Consider the following 7,170-nt stretch of genomic DNA (forward strand, 5'->3'; position numbering starts at 1 on the left):
ATTTTCTGCTTAAAACAAAAACTCATAAACAAAGTGCCACCATAACATGTCAAATCCTAAAATCAACTCACATCAAGATAGAAGCATTGACGAAACAGATATTTAGTCTACCACAACAACTACAAGTAAAATTTAATCAATGAAGTGTGATTTTTGTGGAGGTGATCATCCCAATGGTCACTGTTCTTTTCAAAATAATTCATCAGAAGAAAAGGCTCATTATATTGGAAATCAAGGAAGACAAGGTGAGGAAGGCCCCTTTCAACAACAACAACCACTATATCCTTCATCCCAAGAGAGAACAGGAAAATTGGATGATGCCTTGGAGAAATTTATGCAAGCATCACTGTCCAACAACGTTGTTATTCAAAGTTTGGAGACACAAATGGGACAGATTGCACAATAGCTGAAGGAATCTCAGAATGCTCAATCTATAGCCAACACACACATAAAGCCCAAGGAGCAATGTGAGTCAATTACTACTAGAAGTGAAATAGTTATAGAAGAGGGGATTGGAGACAATTTGATTGTTTGTGAGGAGAAAAAAGATGAAGAAATAAAATTTGAGTGTGAAGGGGAAGAAAAAGAGAAAAAAAGAAAAAGAGAGTGTACATATAGAAAAGAAAAAAGAGAAAAAGTAAATAGAGAATGTAAAGAAGAGTGCTTCAATTCTAGATTTATCTTACCCACATGCTCCCTCAAGAAAAAATATAGTATGACACCTTATTAGATTTTGTGAAATTCTTAAGTAATAGAGATCAATATCCCTTTTACTAAAGCTTTGGAACAGATGCCCACTTATGCCAAATTTATGAAGAATCTGTTGACAAAAAATAGAAGATTAAAGGAGCAAGAGACTGTGGAATTAGAAGCGGGTTGTAGTGAAATGATTCATAAATCTTTGCCAGAGAAATCTACAGATCCAGGGAGTTTTACTTTTCTAGTCAAACTAGGAAATTTTACAGTGGAAAAAGCATTATTAGTTCTTGGAGTAAGTATTAATCTCATGCCTCTATCTATGTTGAAGAAAATTGGAGATGTTGAAATACTACCTACAAGGATGACTGATGCAATCCTAGCTTGCATTGCTATGAGTCTTTTGTTTTGTATTTTAGGGTGCGAAATTTGATGGGATTGGACGGCTAAAATGAGTAAAATAAATTGTGTATGGAGAATGATAATGAAGCCTAAGAGAGGTTAGGCCAACTCCCAAGAGGTTCCTTGCTAAAACACTTAGAAATAAAGAGACTAGTTGAGGTTAAAACTTTACCAACAATTCAATAGTCTATTCAAAGCTAATTTACAAGGGGGTAGCACTTGTATTTATAGTGCCATGACCAGCCAAGGCGCAATTTAACCCTAAAAACTCTTCACTCATAGAAGGACAAATGACTCTCTCTAATTGGTGCAAATCCTCTCAAATTAGAGGTTGACAAGTGTCATCCTCTAATTAGAGAGAATCCTCTCCATTCCCATGAAGACAAATTTCCTTTTGGCATTGGTAGGAATCCTCTACATTAAGGGGATGACATGTGGACCTTCATGCCTTCCTTGTCACTCTATGCTTTCTATTTGGACTCTAGTAACTTATTTGTGCACCCTAGATGTTCTAGAGTTGCATTGGGTCCAAGGAGGCCCAATTGTAACTCTAGTTAGACTCTTTCTTTATCTATTTACACCCTACTCTAATTGGCCAATACATGTCCCATGAAATTTGGCCCAAAACATAGCCCAATGAAATGACCCAAATACAAGCCCAAAATAAAACCTACACAACTTTATACAATGTTTATAAAACTAGAGAAAAAATGGAGGAGTAGACTGTTGGGTTCAATAGTGTCAAAGTTCAAGAGGGGGGGTGAATTGACCTTTTAAAACATTCGCACAGAATCAGATATTGTCACAGTACACAAAAAATAAATCGATTTATTTAGCAATGAACAAATTTATTTTTATACTGTTTATGTACTTTAAGGCATTTATCCCAGTTGAATAATCTTTGATTTTAAGATTGAGTTAGATGATCTGCATGCAAAGTTCAAATTGATTTTTGCAGAATTAAAACAGTGAGCTTCAGCAGTTAATCACAACCTTTGAATACAAAGCTAATGTTTGGTTTTTCAAAACACTTGACAGATTGTATTAACCTTCACAGAGCATGAAATTCACTGATGTTTCACCACATATGGATTTATGCAGAAGTTCTTTAGAAAATCAAGAACAGTATATACGTGCCCAGAAAGAACAAATTCAATTATAATTGAACAGATTTATTTCTTAACAGTTTAGTTTATTCAGCAGTTATTGAGTGCAGAGATTAGGAGAGAATGAACACAAAGCAATTATACTGGTTCACTCCAATGAGCTACATTCAGTCTTCACCTAATCCAAGGTGAAATTCACTAAATCACAATTCAAACAATTACAAACACCACTGTTCTTGAACCCTACAAGAACATGACAAACCTTTGCTGAAAAACACTATTCCAGCACACACAACACTTCAAGAAACCCTATCAAGAAGAGTTTACAACCACACTTTTACAAGGAATGAAATATGAAACGAATACACCTGATAGAGGATGCAGAAATCTGCCTTAGACCAGTAGAACAGATTGCTCACACAGTAGCAACACCTCTAACCAAGCCTTAGAGCCAACCAAGAACAAGCACACTTTTTGATTTGGAAAATCTTTCAAAAACACATGCTAATTCTCTAAAAATCCTTAGTTCTTTGTTGTAAAACTTGTTTTCTCAATTGTATGATTAAACTTTAAACACAGAAACGAGCTCTCCTTTTATAGAAAAGCAACTTATAACAGATTTTCAAAAAACAGTTAAAGCTGTTATAAAAATAACAGATTGAAAATAAAATGAACATATTTATTTTCAAAAATAGTTAGAGAATCTGTTATGTGAAGGAGACTTAGTCAAACACACTGGTGCAAGGATAAAATGTAAAAAGCCTTTTAAGGTAAACTTGGCACCAGACTAAAAAGAATCCATTCATTTACAGATGAACAAATTTAATTTCAAAACGATAACAGAAACTTCTTAACAAGTAAAACACAGTTGTTTTGATAGATTGAATATTTAGTTAAAATACTTGATGCACAAACCATGATTTTCAAAAACACTTAATCAAAGCATCAGCTTAAGAAAAATAATCTATTCATTTAGAAAAGAACAGATTCATTTTTTTTATGCAGTAAGGATATTTTTGCAAAATATGTGAAAAACAGTTTCATAAAACTTTGCTTGCTCTTATCACATGGTATGGGGTTAAGAGGTGAGTTACCTAGCAAAAAGCCTACTCAAAACAACCTCTAAACAATACCTAAGACATTCTTAAAGCAAAAGCAAATACAAATGAAATTTAAATGGCTTCATCAAACACATTTCTTGAAGGGGCAGCAACCATCTTCAAAACAGACAACAATTAATTCTCCCTGAGATGATAGTCTCTTGAGCTCCTTTTTCTGGTTTCAATCTTCTTAGCCAAGGTCCTTTATTTTTATAAAAGGTTTGAAAAATACAATCCTTTTCAAATATATTTTTGTTCTCTTTGTTTTGTTCTTTGCCTAAACTAGGCAACAACATCACAAAGTGTTGTTTTTTAGATTTTTGTGAAGAAGAATTAACATTATATAGTTTAAAAGAATAGTTGAAAGTATTGAAATCCCCCTTTAAGTATTCTTTCTTGGCTATGTTTGCAAAGGGTGTCTTAAAATAGTCTTCTTCTTTGTTGGTTTCCTCTTCTTCTTCCTTTTCAATCAAACCTGCATTTGTTTTTTTTTTTGTGGAGGAAGAGTTTATTTCTATATCTGGTTCAGCTACAAACATAAATTTTTCTTCAAGCACCTCCTCACAAGGTTTTGTAATTGAAGGGAAAATGTTATCAATATTTGGCTCAACTCCAGAAAAAGACTTTTCTATTTTTCTCTCCTTTTCATCCTCTTGTGACGCTTCATACCTGGATTTGGAGAGGTAACCCTCTGATGGAGTACCATTCAAAGCCATCATACACACTAAATAAGGAACTAAAGCACTATTTGAATAAATAAAGTAGAATATAATTGAAATAGAAGTTGTATTTGTAGATATTCTTTTGAAAAGGCATGTTGTAAGAGATATTAAAAGACACTCTAGGAGATCTGCACTTGTCACACAAACAAGGATCTCTAGAGCGTCTTAAAAGGATACTAGCCACTTCTTAAGCCACCAACCCTACCATGGTTAAGCTAGCTTACCTAGGGTTAGACTAGCTTGAGGAGCAATCTACTTCCTTTCCTATAAATACCTTGCTTAAACACTTTGCTTAGATTTGACATAATTGTGAATGAAGCTTTCTGAATACATAAATCATTTTCTCTCAAATCTCCTCTTGTTTGCAAGCCTAAAAGGCCTAGTGAACTCTTGGAAGGTTGGCCTCACCAACTTCCTCTTCACGCATACACAATTGCCAACACTTGTTCATCTTTTCAGTTTCCTTCACACTTCAATCATATCTTCCTCTGCCTCTTATTCCTCACTTCCACAAGTATGAACCATGATTCACATCAGGTAGATCAGAGCATCTAAGATCCTTTGGCCAAGCTAAGTAAATTCTCTAATTTTTTTTCTTCTATCAAGTGTGTTCTTCACGGTTCATACTTGTTCTTGCTTGATTATATCTTTTTCTTGTATTTCCACCGATTAAATCTTGTTTTTCACCGCTTATTCTTGTTTTCCACCGATTATATTCAGTTTCCACCGTTTCTTTTTCGTTCTCATATTCATCAAACAAATTTTCTTGTACTTCGTTGCACAACCTCTGTTTTTCTTTTCTGTTTTTCACTTGTGCTTGTTGTTTTCTTCATTTTAATCAGTGAATTATGTGTTTTCTTGGATGTTTCACCATTTAATATCGTTTCTATACAATTTAAATGGAATACTTGCCTTGGAACATTCATTAAACATTTTCCATTGCCAAGCCTCTCTGTTTTCGCTGTTGCTGTAATTTCTTGTTGCTTTCTTGATTCTGCTTGGGTTCCTTGTTGTTTCATGTGTTTAATCTTGTATTTGTCTTCGTCTAGGTGTTGTTTAAGTTTTCCAATCTTTGCATGTCAATTGTCACATTACATTTTCGCTTAATCTTGTCATCATTCCTTCTATGTTGTTGTATGATCACTGTGTGAGTTTCTCTATACATGCACACAACCTGTTTGATTCAAATCTTGGTGCTGTTTTGTTTCTGTTTCGATGTGATTTGCTTTGTGTATCCTAGCCTGAGTATCATCACTTACTCTTCATTCTTTGGTGCGTTTCTTTCGTCATTTATACTGTTTCATTGTGGTTTTGACATCCTTTGCTTCCTTTAGGAGTTTTCTGCCAGTTTTCCAGAATTTCATACTTGCTATCTGCTTTGCAAAATTTATTTTTACCAAAATTTGTATCTAAAGTTTCTGAAAATTTTGTGTAACACCATTTACATGTTACTAAACCTCAGTAAAAGAGGCACGTCCTAGTTCTAACTACAAAAAAAGTTATAAATTTCAAAAGTCAGGACATTTTTCAATGTGCTAAATTGTTTTAGTGCCAGATTGCTCTCGATTTTAATTTTGTTGCACCTATTTCCCTTGGTGTTTTTGGCTGAAAATCACCTCTTGTGTCATGTGTTACCTTGACCTGGTTAAATTTTTAGCTTAAAATTCGCTATAGAAAATTTACCATAACTTGTACAATCCAATCTGCCAGTTCTAAAACCAGTTTTTCCTATGCTACTAAACTATTTGTGTTGTTTACAAGTTTGGTTGATTTGTTTCTCGATGTATACAACTCTTTTTGCCCTCAATTCCATGGCATTTTTTACATAATTGATTTTATCATATACCATAAAAAAATTTAGCATAAAATTCGTTGTTTACAAAATACCTTAATTCTTACACGTTTGGTGCTCTGCGCTAAACCTAGTTTTCTAGTTTTAATCCTTGTGGCTGACGTTGAGCGCATTTTGTACCTTTTATTTCTCCATGCTTACTGCGCCTTTTAGCATCATATTTGTGCCATATTCTTTGTCTTTGAGTGTAGTTTTTAACATAAAAATTTTAGAATTATCTGTTTTGCAAATCGTTTTGTATAAATTCTGGAACAACCAATGCCAATTACTCTAGATTTTTGGTTTTTGAAATATTTTCTAGAGCTCTTCTTAGGTCCTTTTGCTTGTGCTTCCTTTTCTTGGTTGCTTTAATTTTTTTATTGTCTTTGTTGGATTTCTATTTTGTTTTGTCATCTTTATTCCTCTTTGGTTTAGCTAATTTTGTTGACATTGCGCTTTTCTTGCTTTATTCTTTGTTTTCCTCTGTTGTGTTGGATTTTGGTGGTGTTTGAAGGGTGCCTTAAGAAGTGACGTGTTGCCCCCTTCCAGTGGGTTTACATGGCTATCTGGACTTAATCTCAAGCGGAGACAACCAAATAAGAAGAGATAATTTAGTTTCCTTCATTTCACAAGCCTCAAATCCCAAACACTTTTTTTATTGTTTCATATCCATGTGCCTTTCTCTTTATCACAAACTTTTGGGTTTTGTTTTTCTTTTCTCTATAGTTTTACGAATTTGCTAGTTGCAAGTGATACGATCATTCCAAGCATTCTTTGCAGTTATTACTGTCAGTTGTCATATAGCATGCTAAGGCATTCTTTGCTATTTGTCTTCTTTCACTCTTGTTTTCTTTTCTTACCTTTTATGTCTCTGTGATACATTAGGTGTTGTCTTTTTGCATTTAGCCTCACCCTTTTTTTTTGGGGGGTTCTAAGAGCATTTGCATACATATATCAGTTTTCTTTTGTTTTGGTTTGCCTTTTGGAATTTTGGACATCTTTGTGCCTTGTTCGTGTGGTAAGCTTTACCTATGCAAGTTTCAGTCCTATTTTTACTTTCTTGGGCGATCACTTGTTCTTTATAATTTGTTGATTACTTTCCCTTTTTCTATTACGATATTTTCTTTAAATGTTTTCTAACCCTTTTCTTTTTAGTTTTATTTTTGTATCAACATGAGTGATCCATCTCATCGTTCCAATGTGCATGGCCATGTACAGTCTCTTTCTTCCATTGATATCACTGTGATACGACCCAAGACCACAAGAAGATGACCAAGGATACTATGAAGGGTCATCTCAAGAAACAAGGGAAA

The sequence above is a fragment of the Phaseolus vulgaris genome, chromosome 5 (genome assembly GCF_000499845.2).
Source record: "Phaseolus vulgaris cultivar G19833 chromosome 5, P. vulgaris v2.0, whole genome shotgun sequence".
NCBI lineage: Eukaryota > Viridiplantae > Streptophyta > Magnoliopsida > Fabales > Fabaceae > Phaseolus > Phaseolus vulgaris.